This window comes from Arvicanthis niloticus, chromosome 2 (assembly GCF_011762505.2).
Source record: "Arvicanthis niloticus isolate mArvNil1 chromosome 2, mArvNil1.pat.X, whole genome shotgun sequence".
In the NCBI taxonomy this organism is placed as follows: Eukaryota; Metazoa; Chordata; class Mammalia; order Rodentia; family Muridae; genus Arvicanthis; species Arvicanthis niloticus.
This window is the reverse complement of record NC_047659.1, coordinates 70313677-70331129: the sequence shown is the minus strand read 5'-3', so window position 1 is coordinate 70331129 and position 17453 is coordinate 70313677. Positions and strand designations below refer to the sequence as shown.

At 33.7% G+C, this 17453-nt stretch overlaps 1 protein-coding gene across 2 annotated transcripts in view; it reads right to left on the bottom strand.

The window, feature by feature from the left end:
* Lrrc4c (leucine rich repeat containing 4C) overlaps nucleotides 1-17453 on the bottom strand; it is a 1205288-nt gene that overhangs the window by 465463 nt on the left and 722372 nt on the right. The gene's annotated exons all lie outside the window — the stretch shown is intronic.

Here is a 17453-nt window from a genome sequence, read left to right as displayed (position 1 = left end):
AGATCTGTTAAGAAGCCCAAAGACATTAGAAAGTTACAAAATATATTTTAAAACTAGACAATAATTTCTGATAAAGTGTTAATTTTATGGTAGCCAAGTTAAATGCAATGTGTTTTGTTTAAAGGAGTAAGAAACAAAATGATCAAAGAGCACGGATTAAGATTTAACTCAACTGCAAAAGAAATATTTTAAGCACTCTTACTTTTTTCTTATAAAAAAAAATCTAAGAGTATCATTGGTAATACTGTTAGTAAATGTACGTGGATGTCTTTTATGAAATATATACCGTGGAGGCCACATATTGTCAGCTACACATTAGTGATTTGATAATAGTAGCACTGTTCATACCACAAACAAAAAAAGTAGAAAATGCAACTAAACATTTCAGAAAAATATATTTCAGTTGCTGCTCTCCACAGTTTTCAGTGAAAAACAAAATCTCTAAAAGATGTTTTAGAAGATCTTTGGAAGAATTTGAGGTATTTCTATCTAGTTTGATTTTTTTTTTAAATTTCATCTTCTGGAGCCAGGGGAGGTAGCTCAATAATTAAGAGCCTGCTCAGTTGTTCAATAAGACCCTTTCTAGCTTGTTTTCTAGCACTCTTTCAGGCTGCTCAGAACTGCATGTAACTAAGGCTTCTTGGTTCCAAAAACTCTGGCTTTCAAAGGGCATTAGGACTCATATGCAGACACCCTCATACAGATATCCACATATAAACATAATAGAAAATAAAGCAAAATCACATAATTAGTTAAGACTAAGCAATATTCTTAATTATATTTATATAATGTATATATATTATATTAAAATGCAGAACGCCATGTGCTTCATTAATAGTAGACATTAAATTCCTCTTATCGTTTACTTGTGACTTGGATAAATATTATCCTACTGGAGCTATAATACAAACTGACAAGAAGTAACTGAAATCTTAATATTCTTCTTAAATATTTGACCAACTCATATTCTACCCCTTATTAAATAATAAATTATGTTATTTATTTTAACTTGTAAAATAAGAATAATAAGAGTTGATTTTAATAAGACTGTGCAGTCAGTTCTTGAATTTGTGAATAATAGTCTCTCATTCACATGTCATTGCTGGTAATCCACATGGATTCTGTGAGACATAAATTGCTTTTAGTAGTTATTTTTGCTTCTCATATTATTGTCAAGGAATTGCTGCAATGCTTCAATCCCAACTACCAAGTGCTTGTAATGAATTTCTGATGCTTTAGACTACACTAAATTTTTCATATTTTGCTATGTTTTTCACTACACTTATTTCTCATTTGTTCCTATTTAATTTAAACATTTGTTTACCTCACAAACTGTTTAATGGATTTCAAAGTAACTTTTAAAAATAATTACAGGTACCTGTGCCTCCAGAGACAGACCTGGTGAAGACATAAGTGGACATAAGTTTCTTCTCACTTGCGTCACAATAGTTTGATTAAAAATTAAATATAAAATTAAATGGAAGTAGGGAACCAAGCATGTCCCCTCACTGTCATGTTTTTTTTTTTTTTTTTTTTTTCCTCTTCTTCCATTTCTCTATCTCCTGGCCCCTCGATTACTTCCCTCCTGCTCAGTCTCCTGTCTTCCTTTTATTTCTATTTGCTTTTTACCTTCATTCCTTCCTTTTCTCCTATCTTCTTTCATTCTAACCTTCCTTTCCTTAACTAGTTCCTCTGTCCCTCCCTCTTTCTTTCTCCCTCTATACCTCCCTCCCTCCCTTTCTTCCTTCCTTCCTTGCGTATTTATTGCGTCCATGAATTCTCCCTGTCACCCATCCTCAATATGACATTCCATGAGAACTTATTGTGCAGTAAAGACAACATTGATTTACATCAACTTTGTTATATACCAATTTGTAGGTTTTTTTTTTTTTTTACTACAGAACATTAGAGAGGATAAATTTATTGTCCAAAGTTGGGCAAATTTGGTTGTGATTAACCTGGGATTCTCACTACAAAGCCACAGAAAACTGGTGCTTAATATATTCAGTCATGAACAGACCTTTCATTACACTCACTGAAACATAACCCAATCCAGTATAGTTGCTTGCTTCACAGACTCTAGACTGAACTATGGCTATAATGCCCAAAGTGATTTTAATGTTCCTACCTATGTCCCTTCCTTCCAAGCTATTTCACTTTGTAATAGTCTTAAAGACTTTCATAATGGGACGAAGCACTTTCAATTGTCATAGTCCACTCATGAATACACTCATTTTTCTTGGAGGCACAGTTTCTGTGCATTTCGAGCCAGAAAAATTTAAAAGAAATTCGATTCCTGTGAATAATTTTTCATGGTGAAATAATAATGGCATAAAATTTTAAATGTAATACCCTAGAACGAAAGAAGTGAACTCCCTGTGGTTCCTATGGAGAATAACAGGAGAATTTTCTTACCTCCTTAGTCTATTTTCTAAATGTTTGACATGAATATTCTACTGTGGAGAGAAAGATTTGGATCCCTCTCTGAATGGAGCTAAAATATTTCATCCTTATCTGATAGACTTTTCTAGACTCCTGTCTCAACTTAAAATGGAGATGGACCTATATAATTTAAATGTGTGGGAAGTATGGATGATGCACACCAAGTTAAATTATAGTAGAGTGATGTTGAGTGTGTCAAGGCATAGATTCTCTTAAGACAGCCAGTGAAGCAAGCCCCAGCTCCTTAGTAAATACTGGAATGTCTGAGGTCAGGAATCTGTTTGAAATGAATCAAGATACCACAATGGTGACCTTAACATGTGATAACTCATTATTGTGACATCATAAGGTTGCAAAGTGGGACAATCAATCACTGTTCCTGAGAACTTTGATTTCAGGTCTCCTTTCAGGATATGGCCATATTTATGTGAGGGGGTTCAGAATACTTTTAAACCTTTTCCCTTCTTTTCGTCCTCAGTTTTTTCTAAATATATGATAACTTTTTGAGTATTATGTAAAGACAGCAAAGGCCAAGTTACCAGTGGGCATTTGGAATAGCATTCTACATGTATTACCTAGAATAGAAAGTTATTTCAGTAGCCTCCTATTACTTAATGGCTTTTGTTCTTTATTGCTTACTATGTCCTCTACATGAAATATATTTATCCCTAAATGTAAATTCTTTGTGGCTTAGTGGCTCATATGAAATTATCAGACAGTAAAAAATATTAAACCTTGTAAATTACATTTAATTCAAGCCTTTAATCAAACTCTGTCTTATTTAATGGAATCACATCTATTTGAGGTCAATATGCTATCATCATTTTAACAACAGCAACAACAACAACAAAAAAAAACCCATACAGTCAGAAAAACTGTGTGATTTGACCAATGCTAATTACTCATGAAAGGGCAGTGCTAAAACCTACACTTCAGAATGGTAGGTTTTCACTTCTTTCCTGTTCCTACAGACTAATGCTACTAAACTGGTTAAGTTGATTTGCTCTAAACAATAATACAGTTGAAATTGAAAAAAAAAAGCAGTTAGATATGTGTTTCAGTAAATCTGATCCACATTAACAGTGGAATTTTTATGTTTTCTTTAGGGCTGTACAAATTGTTGCATAAAAAATAATGTTTAAAAATTTCAAATATACGACTGGAAATGCATGAAGTTGTAGACCATTTCTGTAGCATGTGTTGTGTTATGGCTTGTGTTGTTTCCACTTTAAGAAAAAAAGAAGTAAATATATGTACATGTAGAACTCTTTTGAAGATAGTATGTGATTTGGGATCATCAATGACAAGCATTGATTCACATCTGAAGTTAAGAATGAAATACATTAATTCAGTTATTCCCTGATAAGTTTCCCTTTTACTATTGTTTGAGATCCAATCTATCAATTTGTGTGTGCATGTGTGTGTGTCTGTGTGTGTGTCTGTGTGTGTGTGTGTGTGTGTGTGTGTGTGTGATTGTATGTGTGGACATCTAAGAACATCTTTTGAGAGTTGGGTCTTTCATTCAGTCTTATGAGTAACTGTAACTAAACTATGCTTTGCACCAGGCACCTTTCTGTTCACCAACCCTTTTCATGAAGAGATAGTTCTACTGACTTCTTTGTATTAATACTTGGGGAATACAGTAGTACCTCCTTATTCTTGTGAGTTACATTGTAAGAAATCCAGTCATTGTGTGAAAACAAAGATGATAAAAATTACTACAAGGACAATACTGTTCCTACACATAAATTCAGCTAAACTTGAACATATAAATTAAGTATAGTAAGAGATCAATAACTTAGAATAACAAAGGTGTTAAAGCATTATAAAAGTTACATGAACACTGTTCCCTATTTATTGTTTTGTTTTTATCTTTCCAATTAAATTTTTAATATCATTTTTATCTAAGTTGTAAACAACACTATTGTGATTTGCATCACTGCTAAATAAAAGAAGTTTTACTTGACCTCAAAAGTAATCAGATACTTTAACAATTGATCTGATTGCTACTAAAGATATATAACATTTAGAGTGTTAGATTCTGAAGACATCACACACTGAGAGCAAAATGTGAAAGGATATTACTAAATATAACCATGCTCATTAGAATGGTATGCAGTGTAAAATTTATGAATTGTTCAATTCTAATTTATCATTTGTTTTGAAACATTTTTGACACATTAATAAAAGTGTCATATGAGATTTATCTCAAGCTATATACAATAAAGATTAAAATAATAGAAATGGGTCATTCATGTGTGTGATTGTGTATGTGTGTCTGCATATATATGTATACATATACATGTATACATATGTATATATATACATATGTATATATATATATATATATATATATATATATATATATATATATAGTGTAAGTGTTTGTGTGTCCATATATACATTTTAAATTTAGGTTTTAATGATACTGAGAGCAAATAAAAGTGAAGATCATAAAAAATGTAACAGAAAAAAATGGGAGGGGAGATTTTCAAGACTTGGACAGCTCTCATGAAACTGTCATGTTTCATTTTACAGAGTTGTAAAGCTAAGCCATGTAGAACACTATGTTGTACTTAGCAAATACTTCTCTGCTGATTCAGTGCTGTAACATGAGAGTGTCTGAGCAGTGAAGGTATTTCTTTACTAAAAACCTTTAGAAAAATATATATGTATATATTCATAAATATGAATAAATGTAAATATATTAATATGTTAAATATTTATATATTTTATATATAATATAAATATAAACATATAAAATCTTGAATTCTGCTATGTATTAAAATTGTTTACCAATTTATAGATTCCAGTAAGCATATTGTTGTTTCAAATTTTTCATGAAACATCATCTGACTCATTTATTGATTTTAGAGCTGGTGTCTACAAGTAGCAATAAAATGTAAGTCTTTGACGCATAAGGGCTAAAATGCTTGCAGCAGCCATCTCTTTACAGATTTTCTTAGAAATAAAGTGTTTTGTTTTTTTTTTTTTTTTTTTTTTTACATGACTAGCCCCAACCTGGATTGTTACTTTACATTCAATTCCTTTTTTTTTTTTTTTTTAAATTCATGTAACTCCAGTTAGGCTAAATTAGAAAATAATATCTAGGAATAATATTCTGGGTTAATTGTATGACATGATCTCACTATGCCGAAAAGTGTTTGAACACTTATTTTTTGCTCACAAACATTGAATAACTTACTCTTATAAAAATATTTTCAATATTCCTACAAAAAGGTAATAAACACAAAAATAATAATAATAATAATAATAATAATAATAATAATAGTAGTAGTAGTAGTAGTACAAGACTGAAGGAGCTGAAGGGGCTGGCAGCCCCATGAGGAGAATGAAAATACCAACCAACCAGAGCTCGCATGGTCTAAACCACCAGGCTGGAAACACATATGGAGGAACCCATGGCTCCAGCTGTATATGTAGTTAAGGATGGCCTTGTCTGGCATCTGTGGGAGAGGAGCAGCTTGGTCCTGTGAAAGCTGGATGCCCTAATGTGGGGGAATTCTAGGGCAGGGAGGTGGGAATTGATGAATAGGTAGGATCACCCCCTCATAGAAGTAGGAGGAGGGGAATGGGATAAGGTTATGGGGTCGTATGGGGAAAGGGGATAACATCTGAAAGGTAAATAAATAAAATATTCAATAATAGTAATAATACATACATACATACATACATACATACAATGGAACTGGCTATTGCAGTAGAGCATTTGAGACTTTTTGTCAACAATATATTATTACCCATATTACTGGGATTCCTTATAATCCTCAAGGCAAGGTATTGTGGAAGGGGCCCACTGAACTTTAAAACAATATCTTCATAAAATAAAAAATGGGAAGGTTTATCTACATATACCACAAATTTATTTAAACCATGCTTTTTTATTTTAATTTTTTTAAAAAAATGGATGTCAATGAACTTTCTGATGAGTGTCTACAGCACCCTAAAACTAGGCATACCTATGCCTAGGTGAAAAGGAAGAATTCATTTACTGGCATATGGCATGATCCTGATCAGGTATCTAATATGGGGAAGAGGGCATGTTTGTGTTTTTTTTCTGCAGAATGTTTAAAAAACATGGTGGCTGCCAGAGTGATTGGTGAGATATTCTGATGCTGGGACAAAGAATGATGTTGAACTGTGAGCATGCTGAGTGCCCTGACAATGGTGACTGGAAAGCTGTATTGGTCATATATTTCTCACTGAACTTTGCTTTCCAATATCCCGATAGGAAAAGCTGCTTTGCCTCAAGTTTTTAGACCTTGTGGGACAGAGATTCAAAAAGAGAAGTTATAATGACTCTTGTATTTTTCTTAAATGTGACCAGTTATTCAGACTCAATCATGTACTGGTCTAGAAATCAATCTAATATTGGAAATAACAATCTTCATTTGGAAGGCTGAATCTGGACATTTTCAGAGACATTTGGAAGTTAGCTACAGTTCTCTGTGATATTATGTTAGCAAGAGATAAAGCTGGGACTGGATCTGGATTTCAAACAAATGTTAGTGCATATGTTAAGGCTCTTTTAATTGTCAAGTTAAAATTACTTTTGCTTCTTCTACAGTATTTATTGTAAGTTGCATTGATTGTACACTTTCTAATTGTGTTAGTGTGTTGAATTCTGACATGTCTGTTATGGGGGTCTATCAACCAGCTTTTGTCTTATTTCCCTGTTTATTATAGAACCTTGGTTTTCTGAAAAAAAAAAAAGCTTGAAAGTACTGGTAGAAGTGAGTTAGGGTTTAAGCAGAAGCAAGAGGGTAGTGGGCTTGATTATTGCTGGTATAACAGCTTTAATTACATTAATTGCTAGCACCACTGCTTCTGCAATTGCTTTGACACATGAAGTTAAGACAGCTACTTTTGTTAATCATTTAGCAAAAAAAAAAAAACACATTGATAATGTGTTGAATATACAAGAGGATTTAGATGGACATTTGGAACATCGGATTAATGCTCTTTATCCTATTCAAATTATTAGAAGGAGGTTCAGAGTTTAAGATTAAAGAGCCATCTTGGGTGCCATGTCAAATACCAATGGAGTTGTATTACTTCTAAAATTTATCATGATAATCATTATAATTAGGAAAAAGCTTTAAGACACATGCAGAATTTTTGGCATAATTCTAACACCTCTCTGGATGTTTTAACTTTGCATAGGGAGATTATGAATTTAAAGAATGCTGCTCTGCTGAGCTTTGATGCTACAGATAATGCTGATAAAATTATTCATGGCTTGAAGTCAGTATTTCCATTTTGGTCAAGCTTGATCACGCTAGCACATGTAGTCCTGGGAATATTTTTATTCCTGCTCATCATGGGAAAGCTCAATTTTAACTATATCAATATGTTGCCAGTCAAAGTACATCTCTTGAAACTAAAAATGGACCCCCTGAGTTATTAATTTAACAGGCTGACAAGCCAAGGACAGGTAAGATTCTGCACAGAGCCTTACCAACCTAAGACAGAAGGGCATTGCTTTTGATAATGCAGATTTTATGACTAGGAAGGAAAGCATTCTTATCAGAATGACCTAAGACAGGCTCAGTGTTGTTTATGAAGTAAAAAAGGAGGAGATGTGGAGATCTTTGGGGGCTGCTTGGCAAGCATCTGACATTGGCCAAGGACAAAGAAGTGAGCTTCAGGCAGGAATATGATATTAGGCTAGAACAAAGAAATAATTTCAGGCAAGCATTTAATTCTTAGGCTAGAACAAAGAAGTAGGCTTCAGGCATGAAAATGGCTTTTGGCTAGGACAGGGAAGTAGGCTCAGTTATTTTAGTCTTCCAGAAAAGCTCTTAGAAATAGTGATCCTGCGAGTGACCACAAAACTTTGTTTATTGTCTTGCTTGTTCTTTGAATATTTGTGTTTATTGTCTTGCTTGTTTTTTGACTATTTGCATCTATTTTATTGCTAGTTCTTCAACCTAGAACTGACCTTAAAATACTTGCAAGTAATTAAAATGGTATAAAAACAAAAAGGAGGAGGAAGGATTGGATAGGAGTTTTATTTGGGGGATGGAAAAGGGAATAACATCTGAAATGTAAATAAGTAAAATGTCCAATAAAAATAATAATAAAATTATAATTAATAAATCAAGCTTCATTTGCTTTAATGGCCAATTTATCTCTTTCTCCCTCCAGACTCATCTATGATATAATTCATAAACTGGAGCACCAGCATCTTAAATTGATGTATCTTACTGACACGAATTTAAATCTCAGTTATGATTAAAGCTTGTCACTTACAAAGAGATTTTTCTTAAGCCTTTCCTAATATACTCCTTCTTGTACTAGACAGTCCTCATTAAATTCTTCAGCTACTGTAGGGATTCTTAGGCTTTGGAGAGCTGAGTGATGTTTACCATTCAAGGTTCCTGGTAGGATCTCTGCTTCAAGTAGGAGAGGAAGTACATAATCACAGGCACACATAATGTGTGTTAGAGAATTTACAACACAGTGATACATCAAAGGCTTTTATTCTGAAAGGGAAGGTCAAGAGAAGCTATGTGAATATCTGATATCCAGTGTCTCAGGAGGAGGTTGTATTCTATAAGCAGGCATGAGAAAAGGTAATTAAAAAGAAATAATATTATAAGTAAAACATAGACATATCATATGATATTGGTTCTCTTGTTGCTAGTCCGTTTCTTGGAGTGAAGCACAATGGGTAATTTCAGATTCCTTTTGGGGCCAGGCTTGAATCAGCACTTTCTCAATAGACATCTGTTTCAGTTGACAGCTGCTAGCTAAGTTCCCTTCACTGGGGAAAAGGGTACCTGAAACAGAAGGATTAGACAGTGCTGGAAGGAACAGGCCACTCAGCTCAAGGTGTGTGGCTTATGAGTGAGGGAGATACAAGTGAGGGAATTATTTAAATGGGGTTTTAAAGATAGCATAAGAACTGAGAAAGCAATAACATGCATCACTCATGAATACAAATACGTTGGTAAGGTAATCTCAGAAAAAAGTAAAACAGAAAACCAGCTAAACTTCTGAAACACAAAAGGCATAAAGTGATACACAGGAACACATTTAAAGGAAGTTGGTATTTAGTTTATACTATATCCATGAAATCCTGAGTGCCTCCCAATGGGCAAGTACATGCAATGCCAATCATAAAGTGTAAATAAAAGCTCATTGATGAAAAAGTAGAACAGTTATTAAATCAGCTAGAACTTGGGAGTCACCATCTTTTATTTACTTCTATTAGCAGAAAATAGTTGTATATTTTTGAAAATAGAATATGATGTCTTGCTATATTTATGCATAGTATTAAGAATTATTAAGTTATTCATTCTGTCAAATAGTCATATTTAGTTTTAGTTCTGTTTATGATACTGCTGTATAGTTCTGTGTATGACATTGCTATACTTATTTCTGGGGATCTCGGTCATGTCTCACATATATGCTCATTGTTTTCCTATCAGTGTGACATGACAGACTTTCCCCCAAAAGATAGTCATCTTCACTTAACAAAAGTTTATAATATGAGCAACATTGTCTGTAACTGTAGATCAAATTTTAGAATTTCGCCCCTCAGAGCAACGCTTGACTTATATTTAGACTTAATTTATTTAAGGCTCTGAGATTCTGCAGTTAAGCAACTCTAGATATTTAACAATAGTCTTTTCTCTAGGACCATTATCATAGTATTGACTTTCTTTGTCTTTGCTCATTCACAGAACTCAGTTTCCATAATTATATATCTGCCCCTTCTGATTCATTAAAAAAAAAAACCTTTAAAAATTAACATTTTTCTGTGTATAAACAAGTTTATCATAGCATCAAGTACAACTTTTAAAATTGGGGATGGACATGTGTATTCCCCAGCACATAAAGAAATACAGAAGCACCACCCTGGGTGTAGGTCCCTGCCTGACAAATTTTTTGAGTCAGACTCTCTTTTGCTATTCACCACTGCATATACCAAGCTAGCCAGATGAAGAAATCTTTGACTGCCTCACATTTCACCTTATAAAAACATGGGATTGCAGATGTGTACACCTGGCTTTATATGGTTTCTTGGATTAAAAAATTCAGATCCTATTATGTCCCAAATGTTTTGTCCATAGAGCCATTTCTACTGATCCTATGTGTTAGTATTGACTCATTAGTTTTCTCTTCTAAAAACAGAATGATGGAATGTTGATCTCATTCCAACTTTAACTAATACATAGAATTAGACATGATAATTTGCTCACATTTTTTCCTTCTTAAATTAATCATATTTACAAGTCCCTTATCTATCAATATTCTTTCTTTAATGTTCTTTTTCTCAGTAAATTCAATATTTATATTTCATCAGAACTATTACTATCCCCCTCTCTCTTTCTTCCTCTCTCTCTCTCTCTCTCTCTCTCTCTCTCTCTCTCTCTCTCTCTCTCTCTCTCTCATATCCTACTATAATCATCCCATAAATTATATCTACTTGAAACTTTAAAAATCCAACCAGTTGCGCTTTTTCCACTATGACCAAAGAGATCATCATCTTTCATCCGCATTGCTGCAATAGCTTCTAATCATTCTACCCTTTACTACTCTTAACTTTCTCAGTCAGATAAAGAACACATAGGGACAGGAAAAAAATTGTCTCTCAGACGCTCTGCTTATTGACCCTGTTCCTAATGGTATAGATCACAATATCACCTTGGGGTCCTGATTTGACTGAAGATAATCTGCAATGTATCTGCATATGTTAGCTGTTTAGTATCACCAGACTTTCCTAATTGTATCCTCCTCAAGATGCTTAGGCACTTCTTGTTCTTCTATGGCTGATATCCTTCTGTACTATGTACCACAATGTCTCATAATATACACAGGTATTACTTTGTTTGTTTACTTATTGTCTTTACCTGCTAGGACATGGAAGTGAGAGAGTTGGTGTTTGTTTTGGTCACTATGAATCCCTCCAAAACATAAAGGAACTGATTATAGTGGATACACTGTAAACATTTGGGAAAGGGTGGGATTAATTAATAATTGATAAGTAATGAACCTGGGAAAAAATTGTAACAAGTGATCTATTCCATCTCCATAATTTATAAAAACAGAAATAATTTTTGGACTAATTAACTAAATATCAAGTCTGGAATGGCTATGGCATATCAAAGAGAAGAAAAATTATGTTTGGAATTCTTATCAAAGCATTTTAAATATTTTTAAACAATTATTAAATGGACATATCTCTACTAGCATTACAAGGAATCAAGGCATATGAATAAATGCAATGGCATAAAGTATTCATATCAAATAGTTTGTCTCAAAGGCTAAGCTATAGATTATATAATAAAGACTTTTTTCCAACTGTAGTTAAACTATACACAATATTTGGTCATATCAAATAGTTTGTCTCAAAGGCTAAGCTATAGATTATATAATAAAGACTTTTTTCAACTGTAGTTAAACTATACACAATATTTGGTTTGGCTACTCTATGCATTACAATTTGTAACTTCAAACAATTCAGCATCTTGTGAGAATGGGAGGATTTTAAAAATTCTAACATTTAATATACTTTGTTGCAAAGGTAATGTTCTCCTCTCCCTATTCAATTTTTGAGCTTACAATGGCTAAGAACAAAGATTCCTTAAGGCATACTTAACAGTTCCCTAGCTTGGAAGTAGGATAGCACTTGTTAAAGAGATTTTTTTTTTCAGTTTTAAGAAAAGCCTCCAGGTCTTTTCTGGGGTTTTATTTCCTTCCCAAATCATGCCAACTACCAGGGCAATAGCTTTACAACTTTTCTACCTGCAAAAGTAACATATTTTATTATTACTGTGGGGGTACCTCATTGGTAGTTTCCACCTAATAAATTCAGCTAATCAGCAAATAGAAAATTAAATGTCATGGCTTTCTTTGGCAATGTCATAGGAAAGTAAGCCAGAGGATTTTACCAGGAGAGGAGTAGAGGCAATTTGCACCAGCCAGTGAGAGAATATGCCACCTATTGTTAGCCAATTCTGCTTTCATTGATAGCATGTAGGTAGTTGAAATGGTCACAGAAAATGTATTTATATTTTATTATACAATGGGGCAAACACTGCAAATTAGAGATCTATTTATTTACTTAGATATCTGTTTTTCTAAGGACACTGGTTCTACCTTGCCATTTCCAAGTGTGTGATATGAACATCCATTAACCCCATAACTTATGATTGCTGCATCTCCTCTGTTCGCAGCCTTCACTTTGAGAGTTGCTCCCTATAATAGATGCACACCATTTTCTCAAATAGAATGATTGTCTCAAATTGCTTTACTGCCTTGAAATTTGTGCTTTATGGTTTGGTTTCTCGAACAGTAAATGTCTGCTGTGAAATGTTTCGCTTTAGTGCAGATACATTTCATTGTGCTTGCAATATGAGTATGAAGTTTAAAAGATGTAAACTCTAAGGAATCAAGCATTAGGAATTTCCATGATAGTCAGTAACCTTATCTCTAAATGAAATAGTTGAGAGAAGAAAATGATGTATCGTCTCTGGAATGTTTTAGCTAGTGGCAGTATGCAAAATAAGAACCTCCACTATATATGCTTATTTTATTTTGAAAAGGTTTTTGTATACATCTAGAAACTTCTGAAATTAGGTTGCATAAACTAAAGTGTGACAAGGAGATGCATGTTTTTCTGATGTGTCTCAAAGTAGTCAATCTCTCACTTCACAGACTTTAGCTAAGCACTGTGAGTGTGGATTATTCATGAAAAACACCATTGCAAAACCCCACCCAGAACAAAATGATGATGGACCAAAAATCTGTTCTTCTTGTGTTTATTTTTTGAATCATTTAAACTTGTATGTATTTTATGTTTGGCATTGTGAATTAACTAAGTGATTTGTGAAAGATTCTCAGCATCCCAATGAATTCATTTAAAGTCTTCACTGATATTCTGGCCTGTCTGCTCTACTGTGAGAAATATTACAGTGTTGTAACTCAATGAGAAAGATCTATAAAATAAATAGAGAAATAAAGATAAAACATGACCTTTCTATGTGGGTTTCCTAAAAACAAGCCTAAAACAATATTTCAAATAGCTTTTTACATATCACAATTTATTTTTCAAATAAGATGCTTTCTCTGTTATTGTTTTGGATTATGAATGCTGTTTCAATTTAAAAAATACAATAATGTGTCTTATAAAGATTCTTTGGTTTTTAATGCAATAATATTTTAAAGTTACTATAAATACATATAGCAAGTATCTTAATCCAATACTGCACAGAACCTTAAATTTTACTTATGAAATAAGATTATTTTCTGTTAATATGAATTATTGTATATCTCAATTGTGTTTGCCCTTGCAGCTAAGAAAAATTGTGGCAACTACAGTTTCTATAACATATAAAATATTTTCACTAGACCCCAAAATCTGGAATGTTTTATGATTGGTGTTTTCCATCTAATTATTTTTATGCAGAAAAACATGTTAAAATCAATTTTCAAAAAACAAAGTATGTCATGTGTAAATACACCTTGATTACTAGCAATAGAATATCCTCATAATTTTTTTTTACTAAAATATTTTTGATAAATGTAAAGTTGCTGTAGACATAAAGTATACATCACCTGTCGTAAAACTGCATTATTTTTTGTTGATTTGGCAACCTGGGATTAACCCTGGGAAGCTTTTCTTTCATAGAGTAAACCTTTTATAATGAAACCTAGGAGAAACCAGAAATCTTTATCCTTGTATGGTCCTAAGAACATTTATTATTTTGAAAATTCACTAAGTGTACCCTGATTTATGAATTGTATGGAGGATTCCCACAGGGCTCATAACAGAGGTCAGAAAGGATGGCAAGTACAGTGTGCCTACTGCCTCTGCTTCTGGCAAGTTTTCCTAGTGATTGACAGAGGCTTGCCTTATGTTTCACCAGAATGCCAAACAACTAAGTTCATGTTACTTTCCCTCAGGGCTCTTGCTGGTTTGTCCAAGCCAGGTGCATCCCTGGCTCAAAAATTATGTATCAGAGAACATTGGCTCTGATTCATTGTGGCAAGAGCTTTTTCTATTCCTAGATTAAAGCTCTTGCTTTAAGTAACTCTGTAGCCATTATTCATATGATTCCCCAACCTGATGGGCTTTATTAGTTAATAAAATTCAGAATCCCTCTTTGAACTATCTTTAGAAGTAGAATTAATTACTGTCTTAATGAACAATCATGCTACATAATCTTTTCCATACAATGTTCTTTAAAAATTCTTTATTGTAGACATTTTATTTTGGATATTATGGGATGGATATCTAGCATCAATATGCGACCTACAGACTACAATTCCAAATGTGAAACAAGAGACTATGGTAGTAGCCACTTTGGTGATAGCTTAGAACAAGATAGGGCATGTGATTATAAGAGCCATATATACATATTAAGTATGCTGATGCATCTATAATTCTAGCAATTAGCATGTGTAAGCAGGAGGATCAGGAGTTATGATCTGTCCATGCTATGTAGTTAGGTCTGAGATGAGTAGCCTGGGCTAAAAGACATCCTATACAAACACACACACACACACACACACACACACACACACACACACAAACACCAGCACACATGAACTTACACGAACACATATGAATGCACACATACTCATTGAGACCAAGCCAAGACTTTCTCAGAGGCCCTCATAAAAGGACAAGTGGAACTTTCACTCTGTGTCTTAGCAATGTCTATTTAATTCTGAGCAAGAATAAAATATATGGCTTCTCAAGATCAGCCTTTTCCTCCTGGTTACCATTCCTTCGACAACTGTGCCTGAGGTATCCCATATTTTCCTTGCCAGTATTGGCAATCCCCCTCTCACTCACCCCCGCACAAATAGTATATAAAATGCTGTACTTCTTCATAAACTTTCTTAGCAGAAGTCACCAGCTTAGGCAAGATTTCCTGGTCTGAGCTATTGCTTTTGTCTTCTTTATTTTCCATTCCTGGTCCTCCCACCCAATACCTATTCATTTAGAGAAGACACACACACTGGCACACATGCACACACATATACATATGCACATACACATGTGAGAAAGACAGAAAAATAGAGAAACTGAAACAGAGACAAAGATAGAGCCAGACATAAAGAGAGAACAAAAATTTGATATTATTAGACAGGGAAAGGGAAAATTATTAAGAGAGAGAACCTCCCAGCTGTCATGATGGCTAAATAGGGAAATCTTTCTCACTAAAGCTTGAGGAGTTAAATTCCTGTTATCCACAAAATAGAGGTAGAGAAGTAACTCCCATCAATTGTTATCTGGATCAACCCTCCCTTTCAACTTACATATCCTAGGATACATACATACACACAGAAATTAAAAATCCAAATTAATAAATTTAAAACTACAACCCATTTAAAACTACGAACAGAAAACTTTCACATAATTTTATTCAATTATATATAAGAAACCAAAAATGTGATCTCAAACTCAACCCTTATGAAGACAGAAAACTCTTAATAAGAAATAGAGATTCCTATCTTCAGCAGGCTACATTTAATAAGGTCCTTTCAACTCCCCACAAGTGTGACACCAGAGAAGACCACATAGAAAAAAGGATTCCTTCTCTTCTAAGCAGATAAAAGGAAAAACATGTACCACCATTTTAGCATAGCTTAAGATTACACATCTCCAGAATATAACAAATAAACAGAAGATAATTAAAACAAACAAGATAAAAACAATGATGAAAAGAAATAAAAAAAAAATGTTATTATTTGATTGGCTCCATTTTAGATTCTTAGTCATTTTTTATTGTTGTGTTTTGTTTTGTTTGTTTTCATGTTTGTTTTCTAACAAGAGAAAGAATGCCTGTAGTTGGGTGGGTGTGGAACCGAGGAAGATCTGGAAGAAATTGAGGGAAGGGAAACATTGATGGCTATATACAGTATGAACAAAATCTATTTAAAAAAATAAATGAATATAGGTACACATCTCCCTAAGATTCAGCACCACCCAGCAGTAAAGACCCTATGACTCTCTCCTCACTGAGTCAGGGTGGCCAAATAGATAACAAAAGACGTTGTTATATTAACAATCAGAAAGATTTAAATGTAATACAATGAAGAAAGATAATAGATGTCTATTCCAAAAGAATCAAAGAACATTACAGGTCATAAAATGAAAAAGTTTGATATCAAAATTAACTCAAAAGAACCCATTTTCTTACAGCATATCAACTATAAAATATTTTGAAAAGGGCATAGAAACAATTTTCTTTGACATTATAATACAACTTAAAAGACAGAAAAATATTGACAGACGACTGCACGAGAAAAAACTATTTGGTTTCAAGTTCCCAAATAACATCTCTTCTCATCCTTTTAAAGCACTCTCAGGAATTCAAGTATTGGTTAGTTAAAATGGCAACTACTAACTTCTCCCTTGTTGTGAATGGTGCTGAATGTCCAAGCAATATGAACTTTTTGTTTTGTTCCATCATAGAGAAAAATTGCTGCTGAGCAAGCAGGCTACTTGCATTTCCCACAGCTGGGTGGCTGGCTTGCTTTGACTCTAAATAGTACACGATTTAGCAAGAATGGAGGCTGTAACCCATGCTCTCTGCCCACACAGAGCCATTTGTGTTGGGGCACTTGCAGTTTCTTCTTCCTTATAGGTTTATTCAAGCAACAAGAGCTTTCCCAATAATCCAAAAGAAAACACATTCATGCTGTCAATGCATCAAGTATTCCAATCAACAAGCCTCCAAAGGGAGAATAAAGACAGTTACCTTTCCCAAATGCTTTGTTCCATATTAATGATCCAAATGCTGCCCCATTTTCAAAACAACAGAAAAGGTGGCACATCACCATTTGTTCCTCCTTTCATTCTGAATTCTGGCAGGCCTGTTTACCACCCTTTAAACTCCCAGGGCAGCGGGTAGAAACATCTGTTTGAGTAACAGTTTGACTCCCCGTCATTCTGCATAAATCTCCAGTAGTAAAAGTTTTATGAGGTGGGTACTTTCCTGTTTCATCCTTTTGTAGCTGACTAAAGGCTC